This window comes from Lepisosteus oculatus, unplaced genomic scaffold (assembly GCF_040954835.1).
Source record: "Lepisosteus oculatus isolate fLepOcu1 unplaced genomic scaffold, fLepOcu1.hap2 HAP2_SCAFFOLD_60, whole genome shotgun sequence".
NCBI lineage: Eukaryota > Metazoa > Chordata > Actinopteri > Semionotiformes > Lepisosteidae > Lepisosteus > Lepisosteus oculatus.
The window spans coordinates 307,794-331,175 of NW_027168149.1; the positions used below are offsets into that span (position 1 = coordinate 307,794).

General features: G+C 46.4%; 7 non-coding genes across 7 annotated transcripts; 4 read left to right on the top strand and 3 right to left on the bottom strand.

Moving 5' to 3' along the window:
- The first annotated feature begins 1,591 nt into the window (after window positions 1–1,591).
- trnam-cau (transfer RNA methionine (anticodon CAU)) lies at window positions 1,592–1,664 on the top strand. Its single transcript has one exon. It is a non-coding gene; the product is annotated as a tRNA-Met (tRNA).
- Window positions 1,665–7,910: 6,246 nt separating this feature from the next.
- On the bottom strand, window positions 7,911–7,992 carry trnas-aga (transfer RNA serine (anticodon AGA)). Its single transcript has one exon. It is a non-coding gene; the product is annotated as a tRNA-Ser (tRNA).
- Window positions 7,993–12,254: 4,262 nt separating this feature from the next.
- trnar-acg (transfer RNA arginine (anticodon ACG)) lies at window positions 12,255–12,327 on the bottom strand. The gene has a single exon. It is a non-coding gene; the product is annotated as a tRNA-Arg (tRNA).
- A 3,242-nt stretch (window positions 12,328–15,569) lies between these two features.
- Window positions 15,570–15,651, top strand: trnas-uga (transfer RNA serine (anticodon UGA)). The gene has a single exon. It is a non-coding gene; the product is annotated as a tRNA-Ser (tRNA).
- Window positions 15,652–17,051: 1,400 nt separating this feature from the next.
- trnas-aga (transfer RNA serine (anticodon AGA)) lies at window positions 17,052–17,133 on the top strand. The gene has a single exon. It is a non-coding gene; the product is annotated as a tRNA-Ser (tRNA).
- A 213-nt stretch (window positions 17,134–17,346) lies between these two features.
- trnag-gcc (transfer RNA glycine (anticodon GCC)) lies at window positions 17,347–17,417 on the top strand. Its single transcript has one exon. It is a non-coding gene; the product is annotated as a tRNA-Gly (tRNA).
- A 489-nt stretch (window positions 17,418–17,906) lies between these two features.
- LOC138231484 (U5 spliceosomal RNA) lies at window positions 17,907–18,023 on the bottom strand. Its single transcript, XR_011186735.1, has one exon. It is a non-coding gene; the product is annotated as a U5 spliceosomal RNA (small nuclear RNA).
- Window positions 18,024–23,382: the final 5,359 nt, after the last annotated feature.

Consider the following 23,382-nt stretch of genomic DNA (forward strand, 5'->3'; position numbering starts at 1 on the left):
GCATGAAGGCACCGGAAATACATTGGGAACAAATGACTGGTGGTTCAAGACCTCTGTGAAGTGCAGGAGCGTGCAAGAAGAGGCTGTTTGCACCCAGTCTCGAACCGGGGACCTTTCGCGTGTTAGGCGAACGTGATAGCCGCTACACTACGGAAACCTGTAGGGACTGCTGCTGGTGTCTCGCTTGCGTTTCGGGCTGAGAAAGGGACGCGTCACTTTAGGCAGAGGGCGCTGGAGATAGGAACAAAGGGCGCGATGAAACAAAATGCCGAAACCCGGGATCGAGCCAGGGACCTTTAGAACATACTCTCACGAATCGTTAGAATACGTGCGTTTGATCATCAATTGCGTAACAACCACATTCGTTCGACTTGAGCCATCAAGCTCATAGTTTTCAAATCTTGAAAGCTGTCATTGAGCACATCATAGTCTGCAGTACGCCACGTAACTTGCGTACTTCAACAGAAAGAAGAGCAGACAGCTCCATAAATATGCGAGGCGCAGAGAGTGCAAGGCGAGCCGCACACGTTTCGGTGACTGAGAGAGGGCAGTTTTTGCTTCTGCATTTCCCAAGTAAGGACGCATGACAACAAGCGATCGCGGTGCTCATTTACGACATAGTGGTGATGAGTTTTCAGTACGTGTTCTTTTGAACGAGCAATGAGGTTGCTGCCTTGGACAGCTGACTGCACGCTCTCATTGTGCCACGTGATGAGTATTCACCAGGCTCGTTCAGTCATTAGTCACATTCCATCGTTTGCCATAAGCAGATGCTGCAAGGTGATGTGGATATCAGTTCCCAGTCTTGTGGACGAGGACAAAAAGAACACACAAGGGCTCATTCGCAAGTTGAACCCAGGACCTCCCACACCCTAAGTGAGAATCATACCCCTAAACCAATGAGCCACGGCAGCACTTTCCATTTTATTCTGTCAGCGAGCTTGAGGACGGGGGAGAGGCGTCATTCGCTCGTCCAGTCAGACCTTCATCAATAAGTCAAGAAAGCCGCAATTACACGACTGCCTTGCAGACGAAGGGCAGTGAACTGCACCCGGTAAGAGGGGAACAAGCGGCACTAGGCGACACCGAGGCATGAGCCCCAGCGAGGGGGGTTAGCTTGCATGGTACAGCGCTCGCTTTGCATGCGAGAGGTAGCGGGATCATTTCCCACGTCCTCCAGGTGTGTGCTTAGAGCTTGATGTGCCGAAAGGTGTCCTTTAGCCTGTGGTCACGCCTTGCATGGAGAGCGTCATGCAGCTGTCAATCATTTCGCAGCCACGCCCCCTCTTCATCTTCTCTCTGCCTTAAGCGTCTCCGCCACTCTCTCTTGACATTTCATGTCAGCATGTCAGAAGTCCGAGTGACGTTTTTAATGGCTGAGTGAGGGCACGATGCTGAAGCAGAGAGGCCACTTCAGCCAGAGAGACTTGTGCTAGGTGAGATCTGAAAAACAGACTCGCAACAGAAACAGACCAAAAAAGTATCGGTGAGATCAAAAGGCAAATGCAACATCCAGCAGAGGGCGTCTAAAGATTAGGGAACGGGCGACTGAAATCCATGAGGCAAACTTTCCGGCTGTGTACTGCAGCTGGCCTCGTTGGCGTAGTTGGTAGCGCGTCAGTCTCATCATCTGAAGGTCCTGAGTTTGATCCTCACACGGGGCAGGGCTGCTTCCTCTCTTGCTCTTTTCAAACACTTGCGGCAACTGTTCGCTCATAACCACGTCTGGAATGCGTGACCTTTACACGGGGGAGAAGCAACGCCGCATCCCTTTTCTAAAGAACATTCACATTCAGAAATAAGTCAAGAAATTTGCCATTACTTTCGCTCGCGCTGCTGTCAGCCTGCCCATGTTGCCAAAGAAAGATTCACTCGGCGTCAACATGACAGAACAGCGATCACTTGAAAACACTATTCCACACTCCGTAAGCAAGAACTTCAGTGTTTGCAGTCACCCGATATGCCGATAGTCAAAGGAGCACAAAACACGAAGCGTCAAAAGACAAGATGAGTTGATGGAAAGAGCGTTGAATTGATGAGCACAAAAGTTCAGCTCGTACAATAGGCAACGAAGGTCCCGGCGTCATCATCGCACTTGAAAGGACTGCCTTGCAGACTAAGGGCAGTGGGAGGTTGCTGTTTTGAGATGGAGGCATTGGGATGGTTGGCCGAGATCTATTCTTCTTAAGGAATTCTTCATCGTGAAAGATCGGTCCACAGGTCATCCAAAGAACTTACAAATTTTTTGGACTCAGGGAATCACGTGATTCCGGAAGGGAGTGAAGTGCTCAAACACATGACATGCCCCCTTGATCTCACATGCACAATTCTGCTGCAACATGCACAGCTACCGTCCACACCAGGCAGTGGGGCTTCAGCAGAATTTGCTACGCCACCTGCAATTACATATCCAGCTGCACACATATACATGGCCCCTCTGTCCTTTTCAGGATCTCAAAAAAAAGCATAGCGTGGTTTTCCTGCAACCTGATTGACCGCATCTCCCTCAGAATGTGCCCCGTTGCATTCATTGCTGAAGCAGGACGGAGGCTAACGGGCATGCCAGAACAGTTAAGCTCAGCGATCTCTCCAAAATATTGTGGTTGTAGTGGAAGAAATATGGTTTAAATTGTACCTTGGTATTTCAAACTCTCTCTAGAATGTTATCCATTTCTATTTTATTTTGACAGGAACTGGCTAATGACACTAGATGAAAAGAGAAGAAAGAAAACACAACGTTTCGGCCGTGGAGCCTTCTTCAGGTGTGAGGGCTCCACGGCTGAAATGTTGTGTTTTCTTTCTTCTCTTTTAAGCATGGAATAGACCTATTACTTGTTCCTTTGCAGCCTACGCATGCTGACACAGCTCCCCACCTGAACTGCTAATGATGCCTGGTAGTTTGTGGTACTTGGGTATTGTCTTATGTTTGCTCAAACTGCATATGTGTGATTGCATATTTTTGGGTATTTTCATATGTCAATATTTAATTCACTGACATTCCTGTATGCTTGGAAGAAAGGTAGATTGGATTTGGCACAGGACGCCTGCCCATATTTGTTGATCATTGTTGGGCTGGAAAAACAATGATAAAAAGTGTATGAAAAAAGCTCTCTCCAATATTTCCCTTCTCTTCGCCATGGTTACACTGCCCGTTCTTTCCGTCTTTGGTCCTTCTACAAAGATTCCAGGGCTCTTTTTCCACCATAATATCAGAATATTTTTTTCTCTTTTAAAGGCTGTAGGTGGGGTGTGATGGACTGTACCACTATCATAGAAGATTTTTTCAGGACACATCGCAGTTCCATAGTAGAATTTATCAATAGTAGAATTCCATAGGACATTATTTACCAACATATTACCCAGTGTGAGACTCTGCCAGTAAACCTCAGAGCATTGAGTTCTCCACTGATAAAGATGGCTGTCTGAAGTCATGAAATCCACTGCTGGGATGCCTGAGAGACAGTAATTGAATCTTGGCTGGAATTAGGCTTTCTATTAGTGTTGATCTTTGGGAATTATGTGGTAAAAAGGGAAAACTCCTTTACTTTAGTCACTTTGAATGTTCAAATGTACAGAACCTGCAAAACTAAGCAATGAAAAAAATCCATCACCACTCTCATGATAGCATAACTCATAGTCTCTGCTGTTATGTAACAATACACACTTTCAATTTTCTTATCGCCTGTCTCCAGAGAGAATGTTGTTAGTGCTGATGACCTTGAATTAGACCTTGTTAACTCTGTAAAACAATCTTCCTCTGCTTAGATTTTCACTCAGATTGATTTTGTTCTCAGATTATTCCTGGCAGGACTGAGTTTCTAGGAAATGAAAAGTGAAAGAAAAAGTACAGAAGATCAGCCCTTGAATATACAACATTGTGCAGTGAGATTGTTAAATGTATTAGCTGCTATCCTGTGCTAGAGCCTGTCGTGGTAAGCAGTGGATGACAGGATCTAGCACAGATACTAATGAAACACTGTTAATGAAAGATAAAACACTTGAGTCTTATTTTAGTTTTCCATTTCCCTTTCATTTGTGATGTACTGTACAACAGGCCACAGAACATGCACAAAAACAGATATGCACACATTCACACCAGGCAATGACAGTCTGCCCAGTCAGAATCTGAGCTGAGGTATCAGAATTCTGAATTCCCTGAATTCTGTCATGGATCATCCACAATAAGGGCAAAGTTTGAACACGAGGATCCCCAGGAGAGAGCCTAGTAACATAAATCTTGGAGCAAAAGCAGATGATTAACTTCATAGTTTGTGTGGTTGAGCCAAAGTTGAGCATGAGGATATGTGAGTCACCATTCTTAGAAATGGATCCAACTTCAGACAGGCGTCAAAAGTAAGAGTATACAGTGCTGGGGCAATGACACTTCAATGATCAGAAGGATAACAAGAGTTTTAATGCATTGAAATTGATTTTCTGGTGATGCACACTGTCATGGAACTATTAATTTTTTAAGGATCACTTACTGACGTCAGACAGCTGCCAATTCTCCAGACTGGAAGGATGAACAGTTTATCCCCCTAGGTACCATATTTCCATATTTCGAAGCATTGGAATAATACATGTCATACAGCAACATAAAAACAGGAAGACAAGTATCACAGCCCCTATAATCGGTGTTAGTAACTTAAAAGAAAAACATTCCCCCTGGCCCAAACAGTGATTCTAACCAGGAGAGAAAAGCCGGTGTATCTTTTATGCCTCTCTCTTTATTCACCTTGTCTTTTAGTTCTTTTAAATGCTGAATAGCGAGTGTAAGATTTCCGTAATCATAGTCATTAGCTGGAATATATGTACAACAGGAGTCTCCTACTAAAGCATAGACTCCTCCAGATGCTGCATTTTGAAGGTCCAGCACGAACCTGTTCTGAAGTGCCATTAATCTAACTCCCCTTAATTCTTGTTTGATAGCGTCTAAGCCTTCTAACATGATATTAATAAAAGAGTACATTTCATAAAAAGTCGCATGGGTGAGGCTGTAGAATGAGGCATTAAAGCACATATATAACAAGATGCATTAAATTTCTTTAACTTTACAGTATGATTTATAAATTTATACCACAAATTACTCATATCCCCCTCATTATCAGTTTCATTCAGCCAGTTTGTATACAAAGAGGCTTCGTGTTTAGATTCTTCCTCTTTTGGGGTGGTGACAGGCTTCTACATAAAAAGGAAAAAGGCTGTGCACATCAGTCCCAAGCAGGTTATCCCCATCTGTCCTTGTGGAGACATCACTCCTGCGCTTTGTTCAGTTCGTTTGTGACCTTTTTACAGTGGGAAGCATGAATCCAGGGCACCATTTCTGTGACCTTCACAGCAGTGGCAGTGGTCAGCAGCACCTGGTACAGCCCCCTCCACCTGAGTGAACACCATTTCTTTTTCCTGAAGTCTTTCACCAGAATCCAGTCTCCTTATTCACTCATTAGTTCTTACAGCACAGGTAAATCCCTGTGGGCTGGAGCCCAGCATAATCCTAGGCTTTTTTGGTCAACATTGGTCAACAGATTGGTCAACAACTGGGTAATAACTCTTAGAAAAATCTACACATTGTTCCCCTGCCTCAGCTGTGACGTTTTGTAGAACAATTCTAGCTGAAGTTGTAAAATTTCTCTTTGTTCCGTTCCTGCAAAACATCTTATTATGAACAAACAAACCACAATAATCATTTGCATCTAGGGGAATCACTCCCAAGGGTAACCCCCCTTAAAGCTATATTGTTCTACCCATCAGGTTCTGCCACTAGATAAGAGAACCTTTCCCATGAAATCATTTTTTGACCTTCATGATCCCTTCAGGGCGTACAATTAGCACAGAAGCAGCAGCTTTAGTCCACATGTTTTTCAAACAGGATATTAACGATATGATCATAACGAATAATACCAGACCCACAAATATGTATTGAACCAGAGACCCTCTCCATGTTCCTAGCACAGACTGTAGCCATGCACCAATACCCCAATCATCTGGATTGCAGGATTTACGAAGAAAATTATTTTCGCAGTAATTAATTTATTATATTTACTATATTTATTATACACGTGTAAATTAATTACTGCGAAAATAATTTACTTCGTACACTGTGCAGAGTGCCGTATACTCCTAGTTGCGGCACACACGATACATACAGTAAAAAGCCTCAGGCACTGTGTTAGATGTGTTTTCGACGTTATATATGCGTTTATTAATGTCGTCGATTTTACGGTTGCAATTCGACGTTGATTATACGTCGAGGCGACGTATATATACGTATAGCCGTATTTTCGCCGTGAATATACGTATATTCGACGAATCAATGCCCACTGGGTAAACTCTTGAGCAAACTCTGAACCAGCTCTAAGGAAACTAATCCGATTAGACGTTACTTTGACTCATCTTTTTACGCTCAGTGCTGGATTGCTCAAACTCCAGCTAGGGTTAGGGTTAGCATTCCCACGCTACTTCGACACTTTGTTTACGCTCAGTGCTGGATTTTGGGAACTTCAGGACGAGTGGGAATTTTCTCCTATCTGTCAATTCTGTTTTGTTTTGGAGACTCTTGGCTGCCTATGTTGTACAGTGCAGCGTGAAGGAAACATTTTCCAAAACTGTGTCAGCTCAAAAGTTGTAAGAAAACCTCTCCAGCTGCTTTAACTCTCTTCATTTTTGTCATTTAATGTGACACTCGATGTATAACTGGAGCCTCACATATGCAAATGGTGAGGCTCCAGTTCGACACCACTTTACAGTATCTGACAAAAGCATGGCAGACTGTGCCATGACCGGCAGATAACTTCTGCTTATTTTTACCATATTAAACATTGGAAATCCTCCCACTTGCATTTGTGACACTTGATTTTGACTCCACCTAAGACACTCTTAAATCTTCAAACACTTTTCTCTTCTCCCGCAACACTCTTGTCTGTCGGCACTATGTGGCAGCATTGCATGACAACCCATCTCACCACAGAAAGGAACCTAACAGCTTTGGTAAGAGAGGAGAAAAGAACATAGCCCGTACGGGGATTGAACCCATGACCTTGGCGTTATTAGCACCACGCTCTAACCAACTGAGCTAACTGGCCTCACAACGGTGGTCCTCTCTGTGCTGCAAAAAATCGAACTCAGGGAATTTCTTTTGCCCTCCTTTGAATAGAAAGCCGTGTAATTCAGTGTACGGGCTTTCTCGTGCAGTTTCATGGTTCTTGTAACCCAAATCCTACACTGGCCTGAAGTGTCCCCCCATTTCACAGCATTTTTCAGCTGATTTAAAATGTACCTAAAGGAGAAGCATTATTGAAGACCATCAATTACCAAGAGCTTTTGGTGGTCATTTTTAATGACCACAGAGCACTATGACCTCGGTTTTACATCTCATCCGAAAGACAGCGCCCTTTTACAACACAGCGTCTCCGTCACTATGCTGGGACATTGGGACCCGCACAGACCTCAGGGTGAGCGCCCCCCCGCCGGCACCATTAACACCGCTTCCAGCTGGAAGCTTTGTTTTTCCCTGTAGCTTACCCTCATCCGGGTACTGACCTGGCTCACACCTGCTTAGCTTCAGTGGGTTTTCAGTTGCGAGTTGCAAGGGGATGCAAGTGATGGAGCCGCTCGCTGCAAAAGCCACTGCATTGGCCGGGAATCAAACCCAAGCCTCCCGCGTGGCAGGCAAGAATTCTACCACTGAAACACCAATGCTCAGTGTCTGGGCCTTCAAAAAAGACGCTTTTTTGGTGCTCTGTGCAAAAAGCGTCGACATATGCTTCCAGCTGCAAAATGCCATTCGCGGATGCTGAAGAATTTATTTCAAGGCAGCGGGTACAAGCGATTGGGCGTTTTAAAACCACCAGGAACAACAAAGAGGCGCGCTTCTTTGCTTGCGCCGGAACACACCAACTGGAGGCGGACAACGTAGTCGGCAGGATTCGAACCTGCGCGGGGAGACCCCAATGGATTTCTAGTCCATCGCCTTAACCACTCGGCCACGACTACAGCAAGCCCCACAGCCGCTGCGTTCTTGCTACAATCTTACCTGGATCGCGAGGCGCCGGCGGAAGCCTATTTCAAAGTCGTTCTCCGTTTCAAAAAAACATTTCCAAAATACAAGCCTTGCAGACAGACACACCTCAGAGGACTTAAGGGTGGCTTCATGTCGGAATGATAAAGTCTCCCCGTCCGGACATGAAAATGCCACTTTGTTACACACAAAAAAAGAATCAACAACAGAGAAATGCCCACAAGCATTTGAAAAGCCGCACCACGTCGCACTTGAAATAGCTCTTACATTAGTGGTAGACGCAGGAATCGCCTTTTTATTTACGCTCTTACCAACGCGATGGAAAGCAAAACAAAGCAAAGCAGAGCAAAACAAAACGAACAAACGAAAACCCTCACGTCCCGCACTTGCATATAACGCCGTTACGTCCCCAAGCGGTATTGTACGTCATCCTAGCACTGCACGCCGGTGCGTATGGTATATGGGAACGAGCACACGCCACGAATCGTCTCGAATCACTCCCTACAGCTGTAAGGTGCCTTGAAGCGTGCACCCCCAACATTCTTCTTTGCTCATCTGTGAAAGGTAAACTCTTGAGCAAACTCTGAACCAGCTCTAAGGAAACTAATTCGATTAGATGTTACTTTGACTCATCATTTAAGGGATCCTTGTTAATTGGAGAAATCAATGATTTCGAATGAATTCTGTATGCGTTAAAAGACAGCTATACACAGAAAACATGCAGGACACTGCTCATGATGTTTCCCGAGCCGAAACACAGTGCGTTTTTCCAAGCCATCTGACCAAGCCTGCCCACTGAAAACTGCAGGAGATCGTGTAAAGACGTTCAAGTTTGTAACTACTGCACGCACAGGAAGCAGAATAAATTCCTCTATTCAAACTGTCAAAGGTTTGCTTTGCGAACGCTGCAGGACATCGCACAATCTCTTTTGAACAGGGACAAACGATTTCTTATGGGGCGCAGTAAGTACAGACGTTTAAAAAGCTCCACTCATGCCAATGATGCAGCATGAAGAAGCGCAACCTAAAGTTTGCATTCCTAGCACTGTTGCAACCTAGCACTGTTGCATTCCCCGCATCAGTAGCTAAGAGAATATAATTTACGACTCTTGTTAATGCAGTTTCAGAAACCAGACTGAAATTTCTCAAGTATATTATTTGAATCCATTTGATGTTGGGCAACAACTATTCTTTCAAGACTTTTAGATTGAAATGGGACCTTTGAGACAGGCCTGTAGTTGTTAAGAACTTGTGGATCCAAATTTGACTTCTTAAGGAGCGGTCTAAGAACCACTACCTTAAATTGATCATGTACGACGCCTGACGCAAGCGATGCATTCATCATACTAATTATAGGTCCTGCCAGTCCTTCGAGGGAATCTTTGACTAGCTGAGTGGGGATGGGATCTAGCAAACAGGTGGTTTACTTTGTCTTACGTCTGTGTTCATGAGTCCACCATAAGAAGAAATCTGAACAGGAGTGGTGATCATGTGAGGTCACCATGGAGGAAACCACTGCTCTCCCCCCAAAAAAAACCACCACTGCCCCTCTCAAGTTTGCTAAAGACCACATGGATGTTCCACAGCAACTCCTGGAACAATGTTCTGTGGACAGACGTGACAAAAGTTGAACTTGTTGGTAAATGTGCACAGCGTTATGTTTGGAGATAACAAAACACCGCATACCAACTCCAAAACCTCATCCCACCTGGGAAGCATGGCGGAGGCTGTACGGCTTGCAATCATCGAGGGACCGATGAATTCCGAGATGTATCAGGAAATTCTACAGCAGAATGTCAGGGTGTCTGCCTGTGATCTAAAACTCAAAAGACGCTGGGTCTTGCAACATGACAAAAACAAAGGAGTACATCAACAACAGAGTGGCTGAAACAGAAGAAATTCCGTATGTTGGGATGGCCAAGTAAGAGTCCTGACACACACGCTTTCACTCATATGAGCTACACGGCTACCAAGATGATCTCAGGTGCGCCGAGCTTGTACGGAACATATTGAACTGATCGACGGCGAATTGTCTCTCAGACAGGCTTTTCACCTCTAAGCTCCCTGACTGACAGTGATCAGCTAGGTAGTAAAACAGTCAGCTGCTTCTAAGCCTTAAACAGCTGCATCTCGGCGCTTCCACGGAGAGATGATTTGAAAGCCGAACATTGCCCATTGGGAACACCTTACTATCACTAGTTTAAGAGACTCTTAAGGTTTTGCAGAGGTGCCTGTCTAATAGCATGCGCTTTGCAAGCTATAGGTGTTTAGGCTGAGGCAGAATGCCTGTTAACAAAATGTTTTTCTAAAGGGGCCTCGCACTCTTTTCCAAGCAATGGTCACCATCCCCACCGAGTGTCACAATGTAGTCATGTCCTAGGACATCACCTGTTAGTCTCCATTTGTCTGCCACCAACACTTTAGGTTACGGGGTCACAACCGCACCCCGGAGACCAGAGGAGCCGTTGGCGTTCTGGCGGCGCAGATTGGGCTGAAGGTGGGGCGCTTGAATCTCGCTGTTGGAGGCCTTCTGAAACTGACCCAAGCCTTTCCCTTGAATTAAATGTAAATAAGAAATGAACCCCAGATGCACATGGAATCAATCACGTGTTTCCTTTGAGCCGTTTCAGAGACTGCTCCAGAGTTTACCTTGCACAGATGCGCAAAGATTCATGATGGGGGTGCACGCTTCCAGGCGTCTTACAACTGTAGGGACTGATTAGAGACAATTCGTAGCTTGTGCTCATTTCCCTCTATTCCCCGTGTTGCAGTGGTAGGATGACTTAAATTCCTGCTTCGACACGTAACGGGATTATAATCAAGTGCAGGAGCTGAGGGCTTTAGTTTTGTTTCGTTTTCCATGGCGTTCGTAAGCGCGCAAATCAAAGGCAATTCCTGCGTCTAACACGAATGTAAATGCTTTTGAAAGTGCAGTGTGGTGCAGCTTGTAAAATCCTTGTCCACATTTTTGGTTCGTTGATGTTTTTTCTGTCTGCCAAAGTTGCATTTTGACATCCGGACTGGGGGACTTTATCATTTGAACGTGAAGCCAGCCTTAAACCCTCTGAGGCGTGTCTGTCTGCCGGCACGAATCTTGTGAAAGGTATTTTTTTTAACGGAGAGCAACTTTAAAAAGGTTTCCGCAGCCACCTCGCAGTCCGTGTTTGATTATAGGAGGAATGCGGCGGCGGGGAGCTCGCATTTGTCGTGCTCGAGTGGTTAAGGCGATGGGCTCGAAATGCGTTGGGGCTTCCCCGCGCAGGTTCGAAACCTGCCGACTCCGGCGTCTGCCGCACGTCGCCTTGTGCCTGCGCAGCAGAGGCGGAGTGCCGCTTCTCCTTTCCTGGTACTATAAAAACGCTAAATCGCTTGGCCCCGCTGCCATGGAAAGCAATTCTTCAGATAACCACACATTTTGCGTTCGCACCTCTGGTGCTCTACTTATGCCTTTGAAAACCTAATGAATAAAGCTGTAAGAACCGACACGATGTGTAGGTGCTCTTAAAGCACGCAGTAAAGAACTGTTAACAGCAAGGGTTTCAGTGGGTTAACTGAGGAGAAGGCGTGATCGCTATTTGTTGAGTTTTTATTTGGTGTTAGAAACACTCTTACTGTGCATGACGTGCAACAAATGTAGCCACAGAAATTGCATCACGCTTTCATGTATGCTATTGCAGACACCAACGTTGCCTAGATAGAAAACCGAAATAGCCGTGGGTTTGCTTGCTGGTCTGAAGGATCTCTCTTCAAATCTCTATCATTTGTCAATGGAAGTAAAAGGCGCTGCAATCTGATACGTTCAGAATCAAACCCGCAGCTGTTGTTCGACTTTATTTCTTGACTAATTACAACTGAGTGTCGCATGAGCAGTTACATAAACTTGTCTGGTATATTTGAACACAAATGCCGTTCTTCAATTAAAACTAACAGTACATTGTCAGGGACATTCAGTTCTATACAAACAAGAGACAGACAAGAGAATATTTCTACCGTTCATGTGGACTACGTGTTGACTTACTGATCGGAATAATTGAAAGGTTCGGGCTCATAGCCGATGCAGTGCGTGCTAATTAGAACAGCAACGCTGAGCTCTCAGCACCGTACTGAGCCCAGGTGTTTTTCTAAAGCTGTCAGGTGCAGTTCATTTACATGAAGGAAATCTCTTACTGGGTACGATTACAATGCAGTAAGTAGCACAGACTACTTAGGGAGTAGCCCGATGCGTTTAAAAACGACCCGAGCCAGGCAGGAGTCGAACCTGCAATCTCCTGATCCGTAGTCAGACACGTTATCCATTGCGCCACTGGCCCTGGTGTGACACTGCAGGACTGTAACCCAGTGAGATCAGCACTGCAACTAGTAAAATATTACCCCCGGTCCATTCTTTTCCAAAAGTGAGAAACACCTGTTTTCTACATTTTGTCTGTGTTAAAACCATATCTCTTTAAACCAAACCAAGAGTTTGTCTTTTGCACTGATATTCTGATTCATTTCGATTTCAAAGAAAAAAAAAACATTATCTTCCAAAGCATCATAAAATTGTCCATTCTCCCAGACTCTACTTCTCTCTTGTAGTAGTACAGCAGACCTTTCCAGGTGAGCAGATCACAGAGTCCGAAATATGCTTCCTCCATCAAGCAAAGTACCTGAACATGACTCTGTGTTCATAAAAGCGCCCCTGTAATAAAGAAATTAAATCCGAAATCAAGAGGGAAGTTGCCTACTGAAGTTCAAGAAGTCATCAATTTTAACCTAGCAACACATTAAAGGCTGCATCTATACAAGTACGATTCTAGAAATGCTCACCAGATTACGTTTTAAGAAGGAACTGCGCCTCAGGTTCCGCCGAGATCTTAACTTGGATGGTAGGATTCAGAGTCCGGAGTGCGGACTGATGGCGCACGGAGGGTCCACATACTGTGGATCCCTCAGTTTTCTTCCGCGTGTTCAAACCGCCAGCGTGTGACTCCCCTGTCCCCGTGACCTCATTGCTCTGCTCTCGCCTCTGTGCAGCTGAGCCCGACTCATGGTAAAGTGGAAAACAATATGCCCTCAATGTGGGATTTACTCTGGATCGAGGATAGATGTCACCTTTTTATCGTTGAACAGGATGTATGTGATGTGGCGACTAGGTTCAATTTTGTATCCTTTTAAAAGATTAAGGACTGGGGTGAGCGTGATTTACCACCCTTTCAGCTAAGAACCCGACATGAGCACCGTTTAATCTGCATAGACTCGGTCGTTTAACTCTTCTCCATTAGCAGGGTTAAGGTTAAAGAAAAAAAACATTGCTGACTTCTTTTTTTTTGCCAGCCGCTAGCGCTGATTAGCAATGTTTGTATTTCATGTTTTGCAAGTTGCATCCATTTTAAGAAAAACAAGTCGCGTTAAAGACAGGAAATGAATACTTGCATTTAATTAAGTCTAGCCGTAGGCGGTTGTCTGTAAGGACCAGTTCTGTTCAAGAAGACAGAACAAAGAAGGCACCACTGGGATTCGGACTCAGGATCTCCTGTTTAAGAGACAAGCGCTTTAACCAACTAAGCCACGGTGCCCCGGGATAGTTGTCCTTTTGCAGCCACTTGGACACACCACTCAGACACATCTGCATTCGGTGTGTGCTCCGCCTGCTCGCTGAGCAAGTTGCCACCTTTATACAATGGAACAAGTAATAGGTTTATTCCATGCTGAAAAAAAGAAGAAAGAGAACACAACGTTTCGGCCGTTGTGTTCTCTTTCTTCTTTTTTTCAGCATGGAATAAACCTATTACTTGTTCCTTTGCAGCCTACGCATGCTGACGCAGCTACCCACCTGAACTACTACAACCTTTATACAATAGCAACATCGACACCAAGAGAAAGGATGACAAATGGCTTTTATCTGGAACTTTTCAAGTCCAAGGAGCTCAATGTGCTTTCTGTGTACAACAGGGCCACTGAACTCCACACTGGCCACTGAACCACAGCAGTGGCTTGCTGGCTTGACATCTCCCAAGGAAAATGTTGAAATCGCATGTGGAACAGGAAAATGACCCTCGAGTACGAGGGAAAAAAAAGAAAAAGATCATCTGGAGCGCGCCAACCCATGTCTGGACAGCCCAGTTTCGTTGACGAGTTGGCCGAGTGGTTAAGGCAATGGACTACTAATTCATTGTGCTCTGCATGCATTGGTTTGAATCCCATCCTCGTCGCTCTCTATGTCTGACACGGGTGCCTGTTCGACGTTGGCCCTCCTTTTGTTTGCTCCAGTACTAGAGCCTTACATTTTCTAGCGGTGGCTGAACATGGTATAGTAGGCTAACGTTGGTATCGAGCAGTGGCAGTAACAGTATTTACGTGCCGCTGCTGCCAAGTGGCTTTGGGTTGAGACCGCGTTTTCACTTACTTGCAGCACAAACGGAGAAAGCGATTTTTGACAGTCTCTCGAGAGACTGCGCTAGGTGTTTAGGGATAGACTTTGTCAGTTCCCAATGGGATGATGGCCTCTCAAATAGTTTGTGATTCCTCTAGACGTTTATACAGTAGAAGCCTGCTTCGTGGCTTAAATCCAAGCTAAGGAAACGAGTTTGAGGTCTGATGCAGAACTGCGAATTCAATGAAGGGGAACACTACAGTACATTGCACTGTATGTGTGAGGAAAGCTGCCCCCTTCTGTTCCTTGTCGACCGAACAGAGGACTGTAAAGGATACCGCCAAGAAACTTTAGGATGCTGGTTGGAATCCAGCTCCAAAGAAGCCCCTTTGGGTGTTATGTCATCAAAAAGTAAGAACAGAGAATCTCCCTTGGATCAAAAGCGCAACAGAACTGTTTTCCGTGGAGCAGGTTTCAGACCCGTAGACCTGTTTTATTTGTAGGGCAGGGCGCATTCCCAAACGCAAATCTCCTGTTTTAGAAATGCTTTGGGCGGCGTGAAGTGAAAATAAGAAGTGGGCTCCAGATGCACATGGAAGCAATCAAGTGTTTCATCCGAGCTGTTTCAAAGACTGCTCAACAGCTTTCCTTTTACAGAGGCCCAACGATTAATGATGGGGGTGCACCCTTCAATGTGCCTTACGACTCTAGGGAGTGATTGAGACGATTCGTAGCGTGTGTTCATTTCCCTCTATTCCCCATGTTGTAGTGGTAAGATGACGTAAATTCCTGCTTCGACACGTAACGGCATTATAATCAAGTGCAGGAGCTGAGGGCTTTTGTTTTGTTTCGTTTTCTATGGCGTTCGTAAGCACGCAAAACAAAGACAATTCCTGCATCTAACACGAATGTAAATGTTTTTGAAAGTGTAGTGTGGTGCAGCTTGTAAAATCCTTGTCCACATTTGTGGTTTGTTGATGTTTTTTCTGTCTGCCAAAGTTGCATTTTGACATCCGGACGGGGAGACTTTATCATTTGAACGTCTTAAACCCTTAAACCCTCTGAGGCGTGTCTGTCTGCCGGCATGTATCTTGTGAAAGGTATTTTTTTTTTAATGTAGAGCGACTTTAAAAAAGTTTCCGCAGCCACCTCGCACTCCGTGTTAGATTATAGGAGGAATGGGGCGGCGGCGAGCTCGCTGTAGTCGTGGCCGAGTAGTTAAGGCGATGGACTTGAAATCCATTGGGGACTCCCCGCTCAGGTTCGAATCCTGCCGACTACGGCGTCTGCTGCACGTCACCTTGTGCCTATGCGGCAAAGGCGAAGTGCCGCTTCTCCTTTCCTGGTACTATAAAAATGCTACATCGCTTGGTCCTGCTTCCATGGAAAGCAGTTCTTCAGGTAATTCTACTCTCTTACCAAAGCTGTTAGGTTCCTTTCCGTGGTGAGATGGGTTGTCATGCAACGCTGCCACATAGTGCCGACAGACAAGTGTGTTGCGGGAGAAGAGAAAAGTGTTTGAAGATTTAAGAGTGTCTTAGGTGGAGCCAAAATCAAGTGTCACAAATGCAAGTGGGAAGAATTCCAATGTTTAATATGGTCAAAATAAGCGGAAGTTACCAGCTGGTCCGGCACAGTCTGCCATGCTTTTGTCATATACTGTAAAGTGGTGTCGAACTGGGTGTCGAACTGGAGCCTCACCATTTGCATATGTGAGGCTCCAGTTATACATCGAGTGTCACATTAAATGACAAAAATGAAGAGAGTTAAAGCAGCTGGAGAGGTTTTCTTACAACTTTTGAGCTGACACAGTTTTGGAAAATGTTTCCTTCACGCTGCACTGAACAACATAGGCAGCCAAGAGTCTCCAAAACAAAACAGAATGGACAGATAGGAGAAAATTCCCACTCGTCCTGAAGTTCCCAAAATCCAGCACTGAGCGTAAACAAAGTGTCTAAGTAGCGTGGGAATGCTAACCCTAACCCTAGCTGGAGTTTGAGCAATCCAGCACTGAGCGTAAAAAGATGAGTCAAAGTAACGTCTAATCGGATTAGTTTCCTTAGAGCTGGTTCAGAGTTTGCTCAAGAGTTGACCTTTCACAGATGCGCAAAGAAGAATGTTGGGGGTGCACGCTTCAAGGCGCCTTACAGCTGTAGGGAGTGATTCGAGACGATTCGTGGCGTGTGCTCATTCCTATATACCGTACGACCCGGGGTGCAGTGCTAGGATGACGTACAATACCGCTTGGGCACGTAACGGCGTTATATGCAAGTGCAGGACGTGAGGGTTTTCGTTTGTTTGTTTTGTTTTGCTCTGCTTTGCTTTGTTTTGCTTTCCATCGCGTTGGTAAGAGCGTAAATAAAAAGGCTATTCCTGCGTCTACCACTAATATAAGAGCTATTTCAAGTGCGACGTGGTGCGGCTTTTCAAATGCTTGTGGGCATTTCTCTGTTGTTGATTCTTTTTTTGTGTGTAACAAAGTGGCATTTTCATGTCCGGACGGGGAGACTTTATCATTCCGACATGAAGCCACCCTTAAATCCTCTGAGGCGTGTCTGTCTGCAAGGCTTGTATTTTGGAAATGTTTTTTTGAAACGGAGAACGACTTTGAAATAGGCTTCCGCTGGCGCCTCGCGATCCAGGTAAGATTGTAGCAAGAACGCAGCGGCGGTGGGGCTTGCTGTAGTCGTGGCCGAGTGGTTAAGGCGATGGACTAGAAATCCATTGGGGTCTCCCCGCGCAGGTTCCAATCCTGCCGACTACGTTGTCCGCCTCCAGTCGGTGTGTTTCGGCACAAGCAAAGAAGCGCGCCTCTTTGCTGTTCCTGGTGGTTTTAAAACGCCCAATCGCTTGTACCCGCTGCCTTGGAAATAAGTTCTTCAGCGTCCGCGAATGGCATTTTGCAGCTGGAAGCAGATGTCGATGCGTTTTGCACAGAGCACCAAAAAAGCGTCTTTTTTGAAGGCCCAGGCACTGAGCATTGGTGGTTCAGTGGTAGAATTCTCGCCTGCCACGCGGGAGGCTCGGGTTCGATTCCCGGCCAATGCAGTGGCTTTTGCAGCGAGCGGCTCCATCACTTGCATCCCCTTGCAACTCGCAACTGAAAACCCACTGAAGCTAAGCAGGTGTGAGCCAGGTCAGTACCCGGATGAGGGTGAGCTACAGGGAAAAACAAAGCTTCCAGCTGGAAGCGGTGTTAATGGTGCCGGCGGTGGGGGCGCTCACCCTGAGGTCTGTGCGGGTCCCAATGCCCCAGTATAGTGACGGAGATGCTGTGTTGTAAAATGGCGCTGTCTTTTGGATGAGATGTAAAAACGAGGTCACAGCGCTCTGTGGTCATTCAAAATGACCACCAAAACCTTTGACAAAAGCTCTTGGTAATTGATGGTCTTCAATAATGCTTCTCCTTTAGGTACATTTTGAATCAGCTGAAAAATGCTGTTTTGCATTCATGTGTTTAAGTAGCCTGTGCTACTTACTGCATTGTAAGAGCGATTGTGAGCGGTTTTGTTTTCTCTCTTTGACCAGCCCAGCTGCGCCCCACCCGAAGGCAGGGAAGCACAAAAATTGTATGGAACTCATTCATGCTCCTCTCCATGGAAATCTTTAGTAAAAGGCAAAAGATTTGTACGAGATGAAGAGAAACCAGAGTGCGTGGCTGGACAGCTGCAGGAGCCCAGGCCGCCTTCAAGGCCTCTGCCCTGCCGGTCGTGGTTGGCAATGCACCTGGCCTTACAAACGAGCCAGTGGGGCCCGTTCAGCTCCGGGCTCATCGCCTGCAGCTCTCGGCTTACCTGGCAGGGGAGATACCTTGATCAGCCTGTAGTTGGAGTAGTTGGATTGTTTTCTTGTTTTGTGGAAGCAGTGTTTGTTTTGCAGTTTGAGATGGCAACCTTTGGATCCCGCAAGAATGCTGTACGTTTTGAGCTTTTGGATGACCTCTTCATGGATCGTATGCAGTTCAGCAGAAAAGTGTTACAGAAGGAACTTGGCTTTGAACCTCGGCACTTGGATTTCATCTTCGCTCTCCCAGGTCAGAAAGCATTTGAGGTTGTTTTTGCTACCTATTCTCTGTTTGAACAATGTGTGGATGTGTTTGAGGCAAAAAGAGGGAAAGTTCCTGCCCTTGAGAAGATCAACTTGCAGCCTCTGACACAGAGAGAGAGGAAAACGGTGCATGTTGTTATGTTCTCGGAAATGGCAAAGACGGAGGACATTCACACCTGGCTTAAGCAGTACTGCACCGTCCACCATGGAACTGAGGTTAGAGATGTTGACGGTATAAAAACAGGAGCAAGAAAATTTGAGGTTCGCTTGCTACCGGACAATGTAAATGGAGGCTTAAGGCACCTGCCCTCTACAATCCGGCTGGGCGCCTGCAATGGCTATGTTTTTTATGTGGGACAACCAAAGGTGTGTCGGCGCTGTGGTGCTGTGGGACACCTGGCATCGTCCTGCACTGTGAAATGCTGCAAGACCTGTGGCAAACAGGGACATTTAGCCTCTGACTGTTCAATGCTGCCAAAGTGCAATTTATGTGGCTCGGAAGGACACGTTTTTAAGAACTGCCCTCACGCCTACGCCAATAAATTCAAAATGAGAAAGGATGAGGCAGTGCTTGTTTCAGCCAAACCGGCCCAAAAAGCCAAAGCAAACAACAAGTCAAACAAAGAACCCTTGTTGGACAAAGAGTCTCAGCCTCCAGCCAGGATCAGTCCTGCTGTGGCTCCGGGGCCGGTGGAAGAGAAATCCACTACGCTCCCACAACCGCAGACTGCACCAGACAAGCACGAGGGTTTGAAAACCCCCGAGAACAGCGAGGACCCCTCCCCCACTCCTGCTCCTCAGAACGAGGGCCAGTGTGGGGCCCCCACCGGTGGAGCGGGTCCAGCGACGATACCCAGGATTCAGCGGAGCTGCTTTTCTCAGACTCTGCAAGTGCTACAGATGCCCTCCTCTCCTCCATCCAGTCCGTCACGGAGGATCTGCAACAGCTGGTGGGTGAGGGGGAAGAGGAGACTGGTGCATCGGCTGCACCCCTTTCCCCTCAGTGCTCCCAGGAGCTGGACTTGAGGAAAAGGAAAAATGACTCTGTTTTCTCCCCGAGCGAGGAGGAAGGAGAGCATGGCGATGGGGACAGCTGGAACCCCTCCACCCCTCCCTCTACCCCCTTCCTTGAAATGGACTCCGTGAATGCTTTTACTGCTGCCACCCTGATGAAGGCTCATTCAGAGGATGGCTGGCAGGAAATTGGTAAGAAGAAAAAGAAAAAGAAGAAGGTAACAGGTGAGACCGAAGAGAAATGTGTTTTGTAAAGACTGGTTCCACTTTCTTATGTAATATGGCTCTAAACATAATTTCTCTTAACACCAGAGGTATCAATGACAGAGTGAAATGCCAGTCTGTCTTTGATTACCTCCAGCAGAGAGAGGGAGATGTGTTGATGTTGCAGGAGTGTGCTTTAGCCTATCAAGAGAGGTATAAAAGCTTTGAAGATAGGTGGGATAAAGGGCCTTCTGTTTGGTCAGGGGACAATAACAACAGAGCCTCTGGCGTGGCCATTCTTTTCAAAGGATGGGCTTTCAAATTGAAAAGTATTCAGAGGGTCATAGATGGCAGGTTGCTGTGTGTGGATGTGGAATGGGGGACCGTTAACCTGCGGCTAATCAATGTGTATTGTCCTACTGACGTGGGAGGAAGGGTGGAGCTACTCAAGGCACTCTCTCCCCTATTGTTAAGTAGCACAGACGTGATAGTGGGAGGGGATTTTAATTGTATCTTAGAGCACACAGACAGGCAGTCTAGCTCTCCGATAAAATTGGATTCCAGCTCACTGGCCCTGCAAAACTTAGTTCAAGACTTTAAACTCTCAGACACATATAGATGTATATATCCCACAACAGCAGGATATACATGGTCAGGGAGGAATAGCAGCTCCAGAATTGACTCTTGCTTTGTCTCAGAGAGAGTGAAAGTTGTTGGGGTCACTCTTCAGCCTGTCTTCTTCTCAGATCATCAGGCTTTAGGGTGTAGAGTGGAACTCCAGGGCAGGACTGTCTTTGGCCCAGGTCTCTGGAAACTCAACACAAAGCTGCTAGAGAACGAGGGGGTAGTATCCCGCTACAAGGAGAAACTATCACAGTGGCTGTCCTTGCAGTGTCTGTACGGGTCAGTAGGAGAGTGGTGGGAGGAGGTGAAGATGAGGACAAAGGTCTTTTTCATGGCTGAGGGAAGGAAGGCTGCTGCCAGACGGAGAGGAGTGCTAGCCAGGAAACAGAGGCAGCTGCAGCGTCTCTACACGATGCTGCACAGTGGCTTCGATGTGCTCGAGGATATCACCCTTTTAAAAAAGGACATCCGGAGCACAGCCGAAGAAAGTAGTCGAGGAGTGCTGTTAAGAAGCAGAGTGCAGTTCTTGGAAGAAAATGAGAAGTGTACTCGCCTCTTTTTCAGGAAAGTGGTAGGCTCCAAGTCTGTCATGGAAAGTGTAGTTGATGAGGAGGGACAAGAGAGAACAGAGCCGAGTGCTATCCTCTCCTGCACCGAGGCCTTCTACTCAAGACTGTACAGCTCTACAGAGGTAAAGGATGAAGAAATTCATTTTTTTACCTCAAAGCTAGAAAACGTTTTGAGTGAAGAAGATAGGGAAGTACTTGAGAGGGATTTGACAGTAGAAGAGCTGAGACAGGCTATGGAGAGCTTACAGAAGGGGAAAACTCCGGGTGCTGACGGGCTCCCTAAAGAATTTTATTGCACCTTTTGGGATCTGCTTCAGGATCCGCTACTGCTCCTATTCGAGGAAAGCTATAAGACAGAATTGCTGCCTGACTCCTTAAGAGAAGGCACTATCTCTCTCTTGTTTAAGAAAGGAGCAAAGAATGACATAAAGAACTGGAGACCCCTCAGCCTGTTAGGCGTGGACACTAAGATCCTGTCCAAAGCCCTTTTCCTGCGCCTACAAAATGTAGTGGCCTCACTGGTAGGGAAAGAACAGACTTGTGGGATAGCAGGACGCCTGATGAGCGACAACCTGGCCTTGTTGAGGGATGTCTGTCTGTACTCTGAGGATCGCTCCCTCCCTCTGTGCATTTTAGGTGTAGACCTAGAAAAGGCCTTTGACCGCCTAAACCGGCAGTACTTAACATCGGTACTTGAGCACATGAAGTTTGGCCCCATCATGAGAAAGTGGATTAACCTGCTGTACACAGGTAGCAACAGCAGAGTAATGGTTAATGGCAATAGATCACGCCCCTTTGAAGTCTGTTCAGGGGTGAGGCAGGGCTGCCCATTATCCCCCTTGTTATTCGTTTTGGCTATGGAGCCCTTAGCCTGTGCCTTGCGCCAGGATCAGGCCATTAATGGGATACCAGTGCCTGGAAGTGGGGGAGGAGAGGTAAAGACATCTCTATACATGGATGACGTCACCCTGCTCCTCTCTGACAATGCCTCAATTAGCAGAGCTCTGCAGTGCTGTGATCGTTTCTCCTTGGCTTCCTCTGCAAAAATTAACAAATCTAAGAGTGAGATTTTTTATCAGAACTGGAGGGAGCCAAAAGAAGGACATGATCTCAGGCTGCAAGAGAAGAGAATTAAGGTCCTGGGGGTGTATTTTGGAGAAGAGATGGGAACAGTAAATTGGCAGAACAAATTGCCAATCTTAAACAAAAAACTGATACAATGGAAGGACCGAGACCTCACCATGACAGGGAAGCTGCTGGTCATCAAAGCCGAGCTCTTGCCTGTCTTGATTTTTCTGGCTTCTACCTTCCCAATCCCACACCGTGTTGCGGCGGTGCTGAGGAGATTGATGTTTCAATTTCTATGGGGTGGAAAGCAGGAAAGACTCAGAAGGGAAATAATGTACAGGCCGCTACCCTCAGGGGGGAAGTCTGTCCCAGATATTGCTACGAAGCTGCTGTGCATTTTCCTGGCCTCTGTGCTGAGAGGCTTTGCAACAGCACCTGCAGCGCGTACCTGGACTTATTTTTCCAGGCTCTGGGTAGGTAGGGAGGTGTTCAGAGTGTGGGGTGTCAGACCCAAGCTGGATGTCCCACTCTCTGACACATGCCCTGCAATTTATGGGACAGTTAAAAGTATTCTAAGATCTCACCCAATTGGCCATATTCCCCTCCGAGATGTCAGCGTCCAAAAACTGGAAGATTTCGTTGCACCCCAGAATAATAGGCAGACCCCTGTGGGCATTTTAACATCAGCCCAAACAAGGAAGGTGTGGAAACACACATCCTCTAAGTTTCTGTGCAACATTCACAGAGATTTAGCCTGGAGTGTCGTCCACCAGTGCTTACCGGTACGAACTTTCTTGTACCGTAGGGGCCTCACCCCCAGCCCTCGCTGCGTTAGGGTGGGCTGCGGTGAGGAGGAGACTGTGACCCATCTCCTGTGGTCCTGTTTTTTTGCTAAGGCCTTCTGGGCACAGTTTGAAGATTGGTTGCAGGCTCTCTCGCCCCAATTTACCCTGACCGCTGCTTTCGTCATATACGGCATCTCTCCTGTCAAACTTCCTCCTGACGTGTTTGACAGGATCTGGGCCGTGGTGAACAGTGGGAAAGACGCCCTGTGGAGACTGAGGAACATGGGGCTGTTCAAAGGCATCGAGGTCCCAGTCAAGGCAGCAGGTAGCCTGGCCCTGTTCATCACCCGAGAGAACTATTACCTCAGAGATCTGTGGAGAGAAGGGAGGGAGGAAGCAGAAAATCTGTGGGAAATAGAGAGCATAGGTCAATATCTCAAGAGACTGTGAAAAACATTATCATGTTTAAGTAAAGAATGTGATTTGTACCAGAAAAAAGAAATTGTTACTATGTAACTGTTACCGTGTCAAAATGTAATGAGATGTGATCATATATACTGTTTTAAGTATGTATATTAATGTAAAGCTTTCTGATTTGTGATGTCCTGTATTTTATTGTGAAAAGAAAATAAAGTTCTTAAAAATCGAAATCGGTTCACCCAGGGCGAGGCTCGGCCATTGCACTCCGGCTGTGCTGACCCC